Source organism: Pteropus alecto, unplaced genomic scaffold (genome assembly GCF_000325575.1).
Source record: "Pteropus alecto unplaced genomic scaffold, ASM32557v1 scaffold155, whole genome shotgun sequence".
In the NCBI taxonomy this organism is placed as follows: domain Eukaryota; kingdom Metazoa; phylum Chordata; class Mammalia; order Chiroptera; family Pteropodidae; genus Pteropus; species Pteropus alecto.
Window position 1 is genome coordinate 6,419,053 of NW_006438113.1, and position 17,037 is coordinate 6,436,089.

A 17,037-nucleotide genomic window follows, 5' to 3' on the forward strand; every position below is an offset into this window, starting at 1 on the left:
GGAAGGCCTTGGTCCCTGTGGCCTGACACGCTAAGAAGGAAATTAACACTCACCAAGGGGCCACAAGAGATCAGACAGTGTGTTTCCAGAATCTCAAGGACTCCTCACAGGTCTTTATGACACTGGCTTTGAAAGGACCATATGACAGATACAGAAGCTGAAGCTCAGAGGGGTGATGTGTTCAAGGCTACTGGAGGCTGAGCTGTCACTAAATCATGGGGACGAGCTTGGGCTGCTGGTCTGGGTGGGATCCCTTTCAAAGACAGGTCTTCCCTGTTGCTGACAAGCTTTCAGCGAGTCCATGAGCTCAGGATGGTCCTGAGTCTATGTTAACCCACTCAACGTCATGGCAACTTGGGCCTGCTCACCTCTGCATCTTGACCCTCCCTTCGGCCCTTTATGGGAAACAACTGATACTCTGGGCTGCGACCCCCGCTGATACTGAGCTGGGTCTGGGCTGGGGAAAGTGTCATGGGTCAGAGAAGCAGGCAGCGTGGTAGCCAAGAAAACCGACTCTAGGGCCAGCTACCTAGTGCAAAGCCCAGCGTAAGTATCTTGGGCAGGTGTATTCGCCTCTCTGTGTCTCAGTTTCCTCTTCTGGAAAGGGGGACAACAAGAGTAGTGACCTCACAGAGTTGCTGCAACAGTGACTATAAACTTCTGTAGACAAAGTTTTAGAGCAGCACCTCCACAGGGTGCTATCGAAGCATTTGTAGCTCTTAGTATTTGTCCCTGCACCTTAGGCTCAACATCAGAACCAAAGGAAAATCCAAGGCCTCAGAGCACCTACCGGGAGGGAGGAGAAGGATGTGGGAGCGGCGGGAGAGCCTGCCCCGCAGCACTGCCCCTTCCCGGCTTCAGGCCCACAGCCCCGCTAACCCGGCCCATTCCCCTAAGCAGAGCAGAGGGATCGCGAATGTTCCACCTCCCAGCACCTGGGAGGAGGGAGAAGGGAAAAGGGAGGGTTCCTTCAGACACAGAGATACCCAGCTTTGCCCCTATGATGTCAGAGATGGGATGACCCAGAGAGGGGCTATGCCAGCACCACCCTATCACCCATGGGGACAATGGCAGCCACCCATGTCTCTCACCTTGCTTGAGGGTCATCATAAACAAAGTGCCCTTGGATGGGTTGGAGACAAAGATGTCTGGGATAATGAGTGGCGGGGGCACGGGGGGTGTGGGGCTCGGTCTGGGCAGTTAATCTCAAACCTGGTTGTCCTTATAGGGTATAAATTCATCCTACCCCCAAACCCTTTATGGGATGCTCACAGCTGAGCAGAGCTTCTTCCTCTCCTCTTTCTTTCTACAGATGAGGCCCAGAGTGGTTGAGTGACTCACCCAAAGACACCAGCAAGCTGGTAGGGGATCCTAGACTCAGTCTCTGGGCTCCCAGGCCTAGCCCCACTGTGAGGTTTCCCTTTCCAGACCCCTAAAGGTGACTGACTGTCTGGGAGAAGATAAGTCATCTGCAAGTGTGGGATGAGGGCTGGGCGTGGACCCAGACCTTCCACTGACTGGAGCGGGTCAGAACAGGTCAGAGGCAGGGCAGCCCCAGAACTGAGGTCCAGCTTCCTCTCTCAAGAGGGCATGATTCCTGGCAGCAGCTCCCACGGGAAATAGTAGAAGCACCACCCTCGGGAACATGGGGTGGGACAGGGGGTGCCTGGGCAGGGTTTCCTGTTGCGGGGGTGGTGGCCACTCGCTGAGGCCAAGTGACCTGTGTTGGCTGTGGCCCTGGGGCTAGGCCAACATTAGGTTTCGCCTCATCCTTGGCTCAGACCCAGGCCACCCTGAGTCCCATCCTCCAAGCTCACTCTGGCTTCCTGTCCCACAGGCCCCACCCAGCCCAGAAGAGAGGGAGGGCCCTGCGGAGGCCTCCTCAGAAGCACCAAAGTTTTCTGGAGCAGGAGTGGGCAGGCTGCCCCGACCTGCTCAGTGGCCGCCTTTGGCCTCTTGACCTCTAGAGCTTCAGCTATTTGTTTTCCAGTAACAGGCCTTGACAAAAGTATCACTGGGATTTTTTCCTAGGCATTCACAACTTTAGACACAGCTGAGCAGAGATCAGCCCCTCCCTGGGGATCGGATCACTGCCTGCCCCCGCTCTGGATGAAGGGGCAGTATCATTTCTGAGCCATGCAGAAGGGACCAGGACCAGGGGAGAAGCTAAAGTGAGACAAATTTCAGGCCTCAAAGGTAGACTTTTTACTGGTCAAAAATGAGCAGTGTAGCGCCTCTCGCAGAAGTGTGGCATCCTAGGTAGGCAGTGCAGCCCCCACACCGGGGACAACGTGATGTAAAACCATAGACGCAGTACCCAGAACAAGATCCCTTCAACCCACCCCAGCTTTGTTCACTTGGACCCTTAAAGTGCTGGAGTCTGAGTGAGATGGGAGATTGACCCAGGGGCTAAGGGACCACCTATGGTCTTTAAGTGAACCCAATCCGGTGTCGGCGCCTCAGGAGCTGGGGGCTCACCAGTCCACCAGCAGGTATACACTGGGAGTGGAGAGGTTGGTGGCCTGGCCAAGTGAAGGGGAGATGTTTGAACAGAAGCCCCCGGCTCCCACCCTAACTCTCCTGGTTTCCCAGGACATAGGCTATGGGAGGCCATGGCAGCCCAGGACTCTCCCAAGGCTGTCGGCAAACAGGAGCCTCAGAAAGCAAACAGGCCAGAAAGAGGGACCCTTTCAGATACCTGTGGGCCCACAATGGACAAAAGCCTCACATAGTTCAGTGCTGGGGAAAAGCGCAGATGGCAGGTGGTTTGGGGCTGAATGGGCTGGTCTTGCCTGAGATCACCACAGGGACAGGGATAAAGCTGGGATCTGGTCTCGTGCCTGCACCATGGGCAGCCCAGGGACCTCCCCCATGAAGGATGTCAGCCAAATCCACAGCAGTCCCCCATGGCCCAGGGGGCCATGCTGGGAAGGTGGGGCTGCCCAGCGTAGGACACTCATCCATACTGCTCCAATCAAACAGGCCCTGATGCTCTGCCTGGAGGGAGAAGATCTTGGGGGGAACTCGGTCAGGGAGGCTAAAGGCCTAAGGTCTATGGGCCTGAGGTGAATGGAGTGGAAGGCAGAAGCCAGACTTCAGCCCTGGTGGGTAGCCAGGGTATAAGGTACCAGGAAGAGTTTCTAAGACAGCCATGTACAGTAGTGAACCTCCTGACCCTGGGGGCATGCAAGCCAAGTCTGGGAACACAAAGACCTAGGTAGCATTCTGAGACTCTAGCCTAGTAGCTTTATAGACATCCAGGCCCGGAATTCATATTTAGCCATGGGAGGCAAGATGGCTAGCCTACATCACCAGCTCAGCCACCGGCCACTCCACCTCCAACCCTTTTCTGTAGTTTCTCTAGAAATTCTCAGCTGTAACAGCCTTTAGCTAATGAGCCCATGGGACCTCCCTCCAGGATGAACACCCCCAAATCCAATCACAAGAGAGACAAGGCCTTTCAATGTTCTGTGTGGCCCTGATACCAGCTCTCTGTGTCCCTCATCCTGGGCGTCCCTCATCCTGGGCACCCCTCATCTTTGGAAAAGTATGCCTAAGCTTCCCCAGAACCCAGGGCAGCCTGTGGGGTCTGCTACACCCTGATTCCCACTCAATGGCTGCCTCTCTCCTGCGCTTCACCTTAGCCTGGACCCTCGGCCCACCTCGAGATGTTACTTGATGCCAGCTTGACAGTGAGCACCTCCAGGGCCAGAGATGTGTCTTTTACTGAGCATAGGCCTGGTATAGACTTGGCTTCTAGGAAATGTTTGTCAAAGACTGAGACAGGGAAGAGGCAGAGAGAAAGGGGGACAAACAGACACATAAATGCAGGTGGGCTCTCAGAAACATGGCCCCCATAGGCCACTATAGCCCTCCTCCTCCGAGTCCCGGGAGCACTGTGCCCTCTATAGCTAAGCCATACCACACAGGCCAGGTAAACCTGGAGGAAGGCCGAAGGAGGCCCTGCTCAGGGGGACTTCCCTGAGCCACTTCCCCTGGGGCTCTGCTGCCCAGGTGGGTTTGGAGAAGGCCCCCAGTTGTCCAGGGCTCAGGGCCTCTGTACTTTGGCCACATCTACTTTGGAAGGTCAAGTGATCAGCTCTAGCCCCCACCTCTTTGGAGAAAGGGGACCCTTGCCCGGCTGCTCAGTCCACAAGGGACTCACCTTGCCTGTTGATCCCTGCCCAGCTCTGAGGTTTCACATGACCTCCTGGAATAGTAGTGGGGTGGGACATGGCTGCTTCATGACAACAGTACAAGGTCTTTGCTCCCTAAAAAATGGTCCTGCCCATCCAACATACAGGAGGTGTGTCACAGGTATGGAGGTTCCACAGAGGTTCTGGAAGATTCGAGTTCTGACAACTCTGCTCCCCTGCCCAGCTCAGGTCCTAGCACACGGTAGGTGCTAAATCTGTCGAATTAATCAGTGACCTGCCAGATGCACGTCAGAATTCCTGGCTTGGGCTCTCCTGCTGAGGGGCCAGGACTCACCAGCCACTCCAGGGGACACGACAGACAGCAGCCGTGTCCACATGTGCCCCTCTCTCTGGCCAGGGCTCCGTCTCTTCGAGCTCCTCCTGGACAGAGGATATCTGCCCTCTCCGTTTCAGGGCTGGGAGGGCTCTCTGTAGTCGGCAAGCACAAGCACAATACCTTTTCTTGACAGATGGAGGTGGGGGAGGTTCAGTAAGGGCAGGGGGTCAGAGCAGGGCCATTCCCAGGCCAGGCTTCCCCGCACCAAATTCAGAGACCCAAGAACTGCAGGATCTGGCTCAGGGCTGCCCTCTGTCCCCAGTGATCTGTCCACCACCCACGCCAGTGTGGCCCCCTCCCCTGGCTCCACGTCTCAGCTGCCTGGCTGCGGCCAGCCTGAACTGCTTACTTAGACAAATAGGGAAAGTGGTCACGTGACTGGCTAAGGTTTCCTAAACCAGGGACACACAGATACACACACATGCACGCGCACACACGCACAGCCACTCTCTGCAGGTCAGGTGGGTATGTGGCTCAGCGGGGCAGGGACTGAGCCAGCTCAGGTTTCGTGTCTCTGAAGGACAAGTGACTGGTCTGCCTTTCCACACCCAGAAGAATGCCTTCTCCAAACACTTGTCTTCTGCTTCCTGCACGCATCAGGGACATACTGGATGGGAAGCAAGTGGAATAGGGGAAAAGAGGAGAGAAGGAGAGGGAGGAGCACTCGCCTCCTGGCCGTCTGTCTGGTGTTTTCCTTCTGCCCTCCCCATCCAGAGGGCAGATGCCTGCTAGGAAACTGTGGCCACCCAGCTGCTCTGACTAGCCACTCTGCCAGCAGTAAGAATCCCAGAGCTTGGATGTGGGGCAGGAGGGAAGCAGAGGCTCAGGGAGGAGTCTCCCAGTGAGGCAGAGACAGACCTTGTACCCCGAGCAGTAGTTTTGCGGCTGGAATCCATGGCCCAGCCTTGGGAGTGTCCAGGGCGTGAGAAAGGGTGGAGAACGGGGTCTCTAGTCCAACATGGCAGGAGGAGCTCTGCCTTTGATCTGTTATTTGGGAAAGGTCTGTGGGCCAAGGCCTTGAGGACTCTTAGCTTTGGGGGTCTATGCCTCAGACACTCCCCAGGATGGCAGGCCTGTCACCACAGCCCTGAGACCGGCTTACTAAGGAAGAAGGAAAAAGTCACATCTCTGGATAAGCAGGGCTGAGACCAGGCTCCAGAGGGGCCACTGTCACCAGCTACTCTGTGAGGGTCTATAGCCAGCTTCCATCCTGCCCTGGCCTCAGGCCTGACCCCCAGGACTCCAGCAGTATAGCAATCCACTGCAGAAGCACCTCAGGAAGTCCACAAAGATATTAAGGGCAAAGCCTAGAGTTCTCAAATAAAAACCAATCCCCCTCAGGCCTCTTGCTAAGCCCTTCTTCATATGTTATCTCATTAAATCCTCATCACGACCCTAAGAGGTGGGTAATGTCGTCACCCATTTTACAGATGAGGGATCGGCAACTTGAAGGCCCCCAGCACGGAGCTAGCTCCATCCTCTACAGAGCGCTTGACCAGGTTCCGAGGGCCAGGCCCCAAGTTCTGCAGGGATGCACACTCAGCCAGCCCCACCTCTTATCCTCTGTCTGTACCAGACACATAGAGTGGCCCCTGCACGTGGTTTCTGAGGTCGCTAGGGTGGAAGAGGAAGAGGGAGAGAAATGAGGAAGAAAAAAATGTGTGGAAGGGGAGAACATGGGGTACAAACAAGGACAGAGAAAGAGAGGGCTAGGGTCGGGGTGGGAGAGGGTGGAGAGAGCAAAAACCAAGTCAGAAAGAGCAGAGGCAAATGGGAGGGGAAGGAGTATCTGGGCAAGAGGAGGAAGGAAAGGAAGAAAGAAAGGAGAGGAGGTGGGAAATGATTCACAGGGAAGGGGCAGGGGATGAAAGAAGCAGGCAGGAGTGAAGGAGGAAGATGGAAAGGCAACGGGGGTCAGGGAGGAGGGGGCCTTGGAAAACAGAGACAGAAGGAAAGCACACCCGCCCACCGAACATTAAATACCTAACAGGAGATGACAAATCAAATGGGAATTACTGCGGTAAAAACATAATTAGAAACTTGATTGAAGTTAAACAGAATTTACATAACACTGCAAATTAACTTTACCCGAAAACTATTCACTGGGAAGGCAATGAAAAAGCATTTCATTAGTAATCTATATTTAAACAATAGGCACAATGGAGCCTTCTGATGAGGAACTTGGTGCCTTCAACCTGAGCGAGTGCCAAAGGCTAAGGGAGCATAGAAGGCGGTGAGTGCCTTCTATGGAAGTGGGCAGGGTCCTGAACAGGATACCTGTATCTGTTTATAGGGGATGGAGGTGGGTGGACACAGTGGGCTAGATCAGATTCTGGTATAGGTTCTGCCCTTAACTTGCTGTGTGGCCATGGGCAAATGTCTTATGTTTTCTGTTGCCTCATCTACACAATGAGGAAGTTGGAAAGGTGGTTTACGTGAAAGTGCTTGCAAGTCTGAATACTGCAGAAGAGCCCATGAGATGGTAGAGGGCAGCGGTAAGAGTGCTTGGGATTCAGACTGACCTGGTTCACAGTTCCGCCCTGCCATTTATAAGCTGTAGCATTATGCCAGCTTCTTCCTTTCCCCTCTCCTGATTTACCCATCTGTTCGATGGGGATATAAGTCCGCTCCTGCCCGATGTCACCCAGGCAGTGGGAGGATTTAGGGAGAGATTTGGCCAGGACAGGCTTAAGGAAAAGTGAGTCTAAGGCATTGGATTGCTTGTCCCATCCGCCTGGCCCACTAATTAGACTGCCTGAAGCCTCCTGTCACTGACCTGCCATGGAGGCACATATCATCAGAGAGGCTTCCCACAGCTCTCCCAGCCAGTGATGCAAAGTCAGAGGCGCGTCTCCCCAAGGGCCTAGGGTGTCAATGTGTTGTTGCTGGACGCCATCCTATTCTCAGGGTATAGCAAAGTCACATCAAGCTGCATTCTCTTGGGCAGTGGCACTGGATTGTATCTCTGTAGACCTCTGGCTGGCCGCATGCTCTTCTCCCACCTCCAGTACCACGTTGAGCACCTGCTCAGCATTGGGGCTTCTTGGGGGAGAGTGGCTCCTCTCTGCAGCCTCTCCTGACTGAGCCATGGCCATTCTCTCCACTGACAGCTGAGTGCTGAGTGCTAAACACCAGAGGCACAGGAGTGGACGCCTTCCCTCCCACCCCCCAGACATGCACACACTTGTCCGGCAAAGGCACCATGCTCAGCTGCTGTAACTGGTGAGTCTGCTCTGAGCTGAGTGCTGAGTGCTAAACAACAGAGGCACAGGAGTGGACACTTCCCTCCCACCCCCCAAACATGCACACACTTGTCCAGCAAAGGGACCATGCTCAGCTGCTGTAACTGGTGAGTCTGCTCTAACTGGTGAGTGCTAGCAGGCAGCTCTGACATGCATATATAGTCCTGGAAGTATCTACAGTTTCTTTTAAGATAAAGTATCCAGGCAGTGCTTACAGATATAATAGGAAGCCGCTGGGTGCTCTTCCCACTGTAGGCAGCTACCACCATGAACTCTGCACTAGGCAAGGGGAGGTCTCAGGGGCCCAAGAGTCCCAGAGGAGAGGTGGGAGGTGAGGAGCGGTAGGTGAAGCTTCTTAAAAGAAAGTGCAAAGTATGCAGACATTAGGGCAAGAGGCTCAGCCAAGACCAGGGAGTGCCAGCTAGGGTGACAGGGAGGGTCCTGGATATGGGCTAATCCCCAGCCCAGCCAGATGCCCATGGGCCTTGGCCCCTGTGTGGCCAGGTGTGGAAGGGAAAGCTGCTCTGGTCTCCCCTCCTTATCTACCATTTCTGTCCATACATGGCTCATTTTTTGAGGCCTCTGAGCCTTTGTCATGCTATTCTCTCTGCATGATGTGTCCTTTCCTTTCTTGGTCAGCAAAACCTTCCTCTTCCATGAAGAGCCCACTATCTCAGTTCTCCTCCCTCCCTGGCTGCACCTTCTCCATTTATTTACTGCCCTCACCCCATCTTCCCCCAGTCTAAGGGCTGGATGCCCGGTGACTCAGACTCAGGCTTCTGACCTGCTTTATCTCCACTCACTCCAGAGGTGACCTCATGGCTTGCAATACCATCTATACACGACAAATACCACATATATATCTCCAGGCGGGATGCACTCTGCCTCCCAGACTCATCTATTCAACTGCCTACTCGACCTTTCCACTTGGGTGTCTCAAAGCCATCTCAAACCTAAATACAATTCATTGGCTTCCGTCATCCCTCCCTTGCCTGCATCCCTGCTGAGTAAATGACCACTTCTGTTCTATGGTAGCTCCTGTCCTAAACCCAAGAGTCTTCCTTGACTCCCTCTTCTCCCATCCTCCACCTCTAAACCATCCGCAAATTTGTCTGCAAGGTCTTTAAAATATATTCAGACGTCGATGGCTTCCCATCTCTTCCCCTACTGCCCCTAGTCCAATCCACCACCACAGCTACCTGGATGTGGGCCAAAGCTTCCCAGCCATCTCCCGGCTCACTCTTGCTCATCTACATGCGTGGGTCTCCTTCAGGATCTATCTGCCTTCTCCTCCTACCCCTCATTTCACTTCAGCCACATGACTTACCTGCTACTTCCTCGAACAAGCCAAGTGCACCCCAGTTCATCCCCTGCTTGCATACAGGTCTCTGTTCAAATGTTACCTTGTCAGAGGCCTTTCTTGAACATCTTTTGTCAAAGAATATTTTACCTCACCCTGTAGATTCCGTTCCTTTACTTGGCTAACTTCCCTTCTTAAAACTTAGCATCATCTGACATATTATATATCACATTTTGGGTATTTATTGTCCATGTCTCTTCATGAGAATGTGAGCGCCATGAAGATAGGGAGTTTTGTCAGTTTTATTCTCTGCTATGTCTCCAAAACATCAAGTATTTTCTCAAAAAACATTTGGAGCATGAATAAATGAACAATACCACTCTCCTGGTAAGCCTTCCCCAAATGCCTGCCTGCAGAGCTAGCACACTGCCCCTCTACTCTTCCCATGCAGTCACAGACACTACACAAGCCTTGAGCTTATGGAATTGGGCCTGACTCTGGGATCGTGCGTCTGTCTCTATTGTAGATTGTACCACCTCAAAGAAGGACTGGATCTGATCCATCTTCAAAACCCATCCTTTAGTGCAGGCCTGGCTTGGTGTGAGAGCAGTGGGTGTTTGATGTGTGAATTAATGAGTACATAGATGGTTGGAAGAATGGGTGGATGAGTAGATGAGTAGGTGGATGGATGAATGACAGGAAGGATGATTGAGAGGGAGGGTAGATGAAATGAGAGGGTAGATAGATAAAAGGATGATTGAATAAGAAAGTGGTTGGATGGGAGGATGGACAGATGGATAGGTGAGTAGATGAATGATGGGTAGATGGATGGATCGACAAGTCCTTCCACAGGCACACAATAAAGACAGGTCATTGCTTGGGATCAGTAGCTGGACTTCTGGGGAAGATGGGCCAGACCAGTGCAGTGTAGTAAAATGGAGAAGCTGATATGGCAAATAGGATACAGCCACGCTGCTTTGATGCAGCCAGAGCTTGCTGTGGACCCCTGGCAAGCCCATTAACTTCCCTGTGCCATGGTCTTGTGGTCTAAAAAAGCAGATAATAATTCTTACACAGAGCTGTCAGAGAGATTTGAGACTGACTTCGGAGTTTCAAATGTTGCCACAGCCACATCCCAGTGAGACACCTCTTTGGCCAAGCCCACCTTAGAAAATTCTCTCTTCTCAAGCCCCAACTGGTCCTGGTGACTTTATAGCCTTAATGCTACATCCACAAGGGCTAGGACCCCTGGCTATGCCCCCAGAGTTCAAACTGGTCCAGGCTGCTAAGATGGCTTAACTTCAAATAACAGTCAGGCCAAAACGATTCATAGAATTCTTGAGAATTGGATAAGTAGAAGACCCATTTTAGAGACAGACAAACTGAAGCCCAGAAGCACAAGGAGTTCCAGAAAAGTCCTGCGGTCTACGTTAAGAAGGGCTGGGAAAAAAGGCTGACCACCCTTGCCCCTGGTCAGGTCTCAAGGTGCAGGTGGCAGTGTGGCCTAGGCCTCAGGGCATCAGGGGGTCTGGTGTTACCTTTCTGGGTCTTGAAGCTGAGTGATGGACGGTGGCTCTTTTTCTCACACCCCTCGCAGCATTGGTCTGACGTCAACAGCCTCCTCGTCCTGGGTACACAGAAAGAGAGACGGATATGTGTGAGTGGTAAGCAGTCCACTTTCTCCCACTTCTGTCTCTTACTGCCAGGCTAATCTCTGTGTCCTCTTCGGCCACTTAAGCATGCCTCGGGATGCCTGATGCATTAGAGCCGGCTGTCTCCCCAGCCTGCTGCACCTCAACAAGCAAGCCAACTCCTAGTAAAATTCTTAAAAATTTTAAAAAAATATATCTAAGTTTTGTTTCTTCTCGGGCTCAGGAGCTGCGTTGTCTTTTTCTTCCTGGTGAGAAAAGCAAAAAGCCATGGCCTTCCTGTGCGGTGCCCGGGCAGGGGGACAGGGAGAAGCTGTTGGGGGTATTTTTAGCAGAGCCTATGAGCCCCTGCAGTGTTCTCTCTGTGCCCTGCCTGGCTCCGGGGAATTATCTAACACAGCAGGCCGGCAGCCACTTCCAAAGCCACTCTTTGACCCCTGACTGAATTCTTTCCTCATTATGAATTGCTCACCAGACCTCTGACCAACACTTGGAGCCATTTTATATATGTGCACCTCCCCAGGAAAACCAGCTTTCATTCCCCCCTTGTCCCCTTCCTGGGTGTAGGACTGAGGTTTTGCTTAAAACTGATAAAGGAGACCCAGAAACAGAGTTTAAGGCAGAGAAGAGCCCTGGTGATTTTTATTTCGTGTTCCCCAAACTTTCGGTCTTCTCCTGTGCCCTTCATGACTCTTGGTCCCAGCTGAGTCCTCTCTGTATGATGACTTAATTAACATTTATCTTTACTTCGACTCACTCTATTTAGCCCCAATAAATCTGGTCTTGTCCAAAGCAACCATATCCACAAAATAATTGGCTTGATATGTTACTTATATTCCTAATACATCTTAATACGTATATAACTACGGAAATAAAAATACATGTTCTTTGGATACTAATTCTTGAATCTTGTCACAAGTTACCAGGTTACGTAAGACAAGCTTTGGCAAACTCACTATTGTTTATCAACCCTCTTTTTGTACGGAAGGAGAAAGTCAGTCCTATGAGGAGGGTTGGTTGGTTGACAGGACCCAAGAATCAGTTCATAAATAAGGCCAAGGGAGGTAAGGGGGTCAGAGTTATGGAGTATTGGATGCTTTTAATTCTGTCCTCTCTTTCCAGCACTGAGTGAGATCATTCTTTTCTCCAAATGTGAACTCTGTTGTGAGAGTCTAGCTAGGCAAATGGGCACAAGGCCTGTGAGGAATTTGGTCCCAGAATGAAGTGTCCCAATGTAGGGCTGCAGGCTACACAGAGGCCCGGGGTCCAAGATGATGTCTTTTCCCAGCATTCTCTGAGGCTCTGGTTCCCCTCTGCCCTTTCCATTAGGATCCTCCAGGCTGGAGTTGGTTATTTAGCAGAGGCTAGAGATATAATTCTTTCTTGGTTAAATGTGAAGCACAGAACGCACCCCTGAACTCCAAAATCTGAGCTCTTAAGTCTTCAGCTCCTGTGGGTTTTTAGGGTGGCCTCTGGCTCTCTGTATGCCTGGGTCTCCCTTGGTGTGCCTTGAGGGGTAGACCCTGGTGATCCCGGAAGCCCCACCTTGCAACTCTCAGGCCTCACTGAGTCTCTCTGACCTCTTTTGCTCTGCCCACGGGTTGTAGACTCTGGCTGGGCCCCTGGCCCCATGCCCTAGCTGCCTGCCCCTCCTGCAGAGAACAGGATGTGGGTGTCAGGAGGTGAAGGAGAGTGTGGGGTCAGGATAGGGAGTGGCCTCGGGACGCGACTTCCTGAAGCCAGATCGGTTTACCACAGTCAGTTGGGCCCAGGACAGCACAGCTGTGAGTTATAAATGTCCCTGTCAGAGCCTAGGGTAAAAGGCCTTACTGCCAGTGGAGGTGCCTGGGCCCAAGGCGTCCACTCCTCTGGCAGCCTCCACAGCCAAGGGCCCATCCTCCAGGAGGCCTTCTCTGAGTGTCCGGTCCTCACGACCTATGGGGTCTCTTGACTCCTCCCTCTGATACACTGAGACAAAAGAGCCTAATACCACCAACCCCTGCCCACTCTTTGCCCTTCCAGGTGCGAATCTTGTGGTTCCAGCTACTTTGAGAGCTCTGAGAGCAGAGGCCATCCTGGGCCTCCACTCGGCACTAAACCAGGGGCTTGGCACACAGCCAGCCGCCCTGGTGACAGCCTCAGGGGCAACTGTTCCAACTCAGCAACCTGCTTCCCACGGTCCCAACGGCTCCTTGTGCCTGCCCACTGGGGCGCACAAGGGTGGGGAGTGGGGAGGAGGACAGCCTATAGCACAGGGGCAGGAACCCCTGCACGTCTGGGGTCTCCTTCAGGAGAACTTCCCTCAGGGTCCCACTCTCCTGCCTGCCTTCCTTGGGGCTCCTTCAACCTGGGCTATGGGGTGTGAATTGCAGTCTGGGGTGCTCAGAGGCAGGCCTGCACACACACAGCTGCCTACAGGGAGAGCAGTTAGGTCCTTCCAGCTCCACGGCCCAGGCTATCCTCCTGCTGGGGCTGTAAAATGGGCAGGACAGGGCTGGCCCTGGAAATATAATAATGGGAACAGAAGTAAGCTGGTGGTGGTCCAGGGCCTGGAGCTTACACTATTTTGGAGGTTCTCTTTAAACATATACATAAAATTACAAATATATATTTAGAATGAGAAAATAAATGACAACAAATTCCTAGAGCCTTAGGAATTCAGGCCCCATGTTCTAGCTGCCTGCACCTCCCCCAGAGAACAGGATGTGGGTATCAGGAGGTGAAGGAGAATGTGGAGTCAGGGTGGGGAGTGGCCTTATGGGGTGGGAAATGCTTACACAGAAATGCTCCTGAAAGCAACATGGTGCCCTTGCCACCTAGAACCCTCCACCGCTGCCGGCAAAACTCCCACTTTCACCCTCGTGGTTCAGGGGAGGGGCTTGGGGGCTGAAGCTCCATGAGTCTCCTAGTATGTCCACCTCTGATTAATAATAGTGATGAAAACTAACGATAATAGTACCTAACATTAATGGACCTTTATCTGATACTGTTTGAAGTACATTATGTGAATTAACTCACTTAATCTCACCACAGCCTGTGAGGTTGGTACTATACCCATTTTAGCCGATGAGAACACAAACACAGAAGGGTTAAGCAGCCCAAAGGTCACACAGCTGTGATAGAACCCAGATAGCCTGGCCTTGGCGAAGTTATGAACCCTCAACCACTGCTCCTTGCTACTTACTGCTTTAGGGGGCCCAGGAGAGTTTTCCCTCCCTCAGAGGCTCCAACAGCAGCAGCCACCAAGGGCTGACACCGAGTTAAGCACCCTTCTGATTACACCGTTCACTCTGCACAAACGCTTACACACCCAGCACCGAGATCTCTGCAGAAAATGACCTCCTGCTTGCCTTGCTGCCCAGGGCATGCTGGGGTCCTCTTTATGGGCAGAAGTGGGCACCCAACCTGACTTTCTGGGGTTAGTGGGGTGTCTTAGAGATGGATTGAGCCGGCCCCAGAAAGGACTCCTGGCAGAGATAAGGAGACAGAGTTTGCCTAAGGTCAAGTAGCTTGCTGTCCAACTCCCTCATTTTACAGATAAGAAAAGGGTGGCTTGGAAAAGTGACTTGCCAAGGGTCACCCAGCGATAGGTGATACTACGTGAGGTCTGAAGTTAGTCTCTACAGGGGTGGGGCAGACTGCCGGCAGCCTGGGGGTGGCCAAGGCCTGGAGCTGGTGGGACGGGCTGGCCAGGCGAGGGGTGGGGGTGGGGGTGGGGAGGGAGGAGTCACCCTGCCTTTTGGCCTCCTCGGAGCAGCGCCTTTGTTTTCTCTCTTTGTTTTCCATCTGCCTGGCCCCAGCGGCCTTCCAGGCTTCCCCCGATTGTGTGCAGGGTGATAAAAGGGCAGATGAGCGGGAGATCTCTGGCGGCAGCAGGGTCACATCGCAGCGACACGGTGGCGGCGGGTGGCTAGCCAAGGGGGGCTCTGGGCGGGTAACTGGGCTCACCACCAGCTGCACTAAGCACTTCTCCGAGGGGCGCTTTGCACATGGCTCTCAGGCTCCTTCCAGCGCCCCTGGGAAGAAAGCACGGCAGTCTCCAATTTACGGAGGAGGAGACTCCAGAAAGTGCAGCCAGGACCGGAATCCTGGTCTCTGAGATTTCCAAAAGGCCATGCTGATCCTGGCCCTGATTTCCCTGGCCACCCAGATGACACCCGGCCTAGTCAAAGCCATTCTCCCTTTATGTCTAGAACTGGCCATTTTCTGACTATCTAGGAAGAAAGAGAGCAAAGAGTCATTCAGGGTCTTGACCGTCAATGCCTGGGAAGCCAGGCCAGCCAAGGTGTCCCTGTGAAGTCACTTATCTACAGATGGTGACTCGGGGTGAGATGGAGCGAAGTCTGACTTCCTGGCTTCCCTAAAACCATCTTGGAAGGCAAATGATTCCTCTCTAGTGGGCTAATTCCTACTGACTATAGGGCTGGGGAGAGAAGGACATGACCCAGGGGCGCTGTCATCCTGGACCCGGGATGGGGCAGTGGTGGCCTGAAGGCCCGGAACCGGCCAACCTTGCCCTCAAATCCCTGCCGCTTATGACCCTGGCCTCACCCACTTGGTCTCCTGACCTGGTGTTCTCAGACCCTCCCCGAGTGTCTCCCCAACTTCAGTTACTAGATACTTTAAGTCATATCCAGGTTCCATCTAAATTATTTATGTATTGTTATTTAAATCGCTTTAACCCAATCACTTTCCTTTTACTTAACGAAAGTAGTATCATCTTTGAAATCAAAGGTCTGATGTATTAATTATATTTTTTCTAATTCACGTGACAATAATACATAGTATTAAGATCTGAAATTCAGACCCTTGCACATGTCCTAATGGCCCACAGTGTGTAAGGTCCTGGAGCGGGTTCAGGCTGGTCCTCCGGAAGCTGGCCTAGGCTGGGAGAGCAAGCCTTGGCAAGTGTGGCCAGGCGGCTATGGGAGCAGAGCCCTCCATTAGTAGATGGGGAAGTGGGAGGAGGTAGAGGTTTCAGAAGGGTACAGAGGGTTTGGTTTATGCAATGGGCTCAGGCCAGGCTACTTCTTTCCTCTACTTCTCATGCTAGTCTTTGGTCCAGATATTCTCCAGCTGCAGATTAAGCCATTGCCCTGCAAATTCCTCTTGACAATAGCTCCACGCAGTGGGGCGAGCACTGGAGGGGAGTCCAAACACCTGGGTCAGGGGTCCATCTCTATCACTGTCTTGTTGGGAGATGCTAGAACTCAGTTTCTCCATCTGTACAGAAATAGTAAATCTCTGTGAGTCAGCCTGGACCCCTGAACCCCAATGATGTATGGGGCTGTTGGTGACCCCTGGGCCTCAGGCAGACCCTCTAACCACCCATGGGGACCTCCTTTGACCCTTTCCTCCAACACCTGATCGGGGACCTTGAGTGCCGTCTGGGGTGCGAAGGGGAGACAAGGCCATTCTGTGTGTCAGCTATAAAATTAGATAATCAGCTAATCACTAGCAAATTAGCATCCCATCTTAACATAGAACAAATATAGTATTTACGTAAAAGTTGTTAGGAGTTTCTCTCTTTTTAATTAGCAGAAATAAATGCAAAATGAATGGTAATTAGGCAGCTGATGGATTCGGTAGTACAATTATGCCTGCAGCAGTGCCCCAGTCCTTAAACGCTGCGAGCTCCGAGGAATCAGAGGAGCCTATTTATATAGTTTATTTATAAAACAAAGTTAGCAGGAACAAAGGGGTGAGGCCTGGGCACTGCTGGGGGAGGGGGTCTTAGACACAGAGTCAGGGTCCTAGGAGAGGGAGCTTCAGTACTCAAGGAATGGGGGGAGGGGGGTGCTTAGCTTTGGGCTGCGACAGTGCACCGTCGAGGCCCCCATGTGTCTATTTCAGGCTCCCCATGTGTTGCTGAGAATGACCTCCCTGGCAGGAAGTAGGCTAGCGTGGTGTGGAGGGGCTGGGAGCAGCTGTTTCGTGCACTCCTGTCTTTCTCTTTCTCTCCGTGGTCCCTACTTCTCTCTTCTTTGCTGGCCCTGTTTCTTCACTGAGCACTTCTCTGTGCCGCACCCTGAGGCATATTCTTCTAGAAAATCCTCCCTTTCCTCTAAGAACTCAAGGGGAACCAGGTCTAGGAACTGGTTGGGGTGGATGCACCCAAACACAGTGGGATTAGGTTCCAGACCAGTGGAATACCCGATGGGAGTATGAAGGCAGGAGTCCTGAGTGGAGGCAGCCCAGAGGAACGGACAAGAGTTGGGTTTAAGAGGATTTGGAGGAGTTTTCTGAGAAGGTGAGAGGTAGCAAAAGAGCTTGTATGTGCAAAGGCAAGGAGGTAGCAAATAGCATCCTGTGA

General features: G+C 52.6%; 1 protein-coding gene across 1 annotated transcript in view; it reads right to left on the reverse strand.

Annotated features, from left to right (window-relative positions):
• The window catches only part of ZMIZ1 (zinc finger MIZ-type containing 1), a 235,731-nt gene that overhangs the window by 156,623 nt on the left and 62,071 nt on the right, over positions 1 to 17,037 (reverse strand). The window contains exon 3 of the mRNA XM_006915482.3: positions 10,614 to 10,702. The gene's annotated coding sequence lies outside the window, so the exon portion shown is untranslated. The remainder of the gene's footprint in view (positions 1 to 10,613; positions 10,703 to 17,037) is intronic.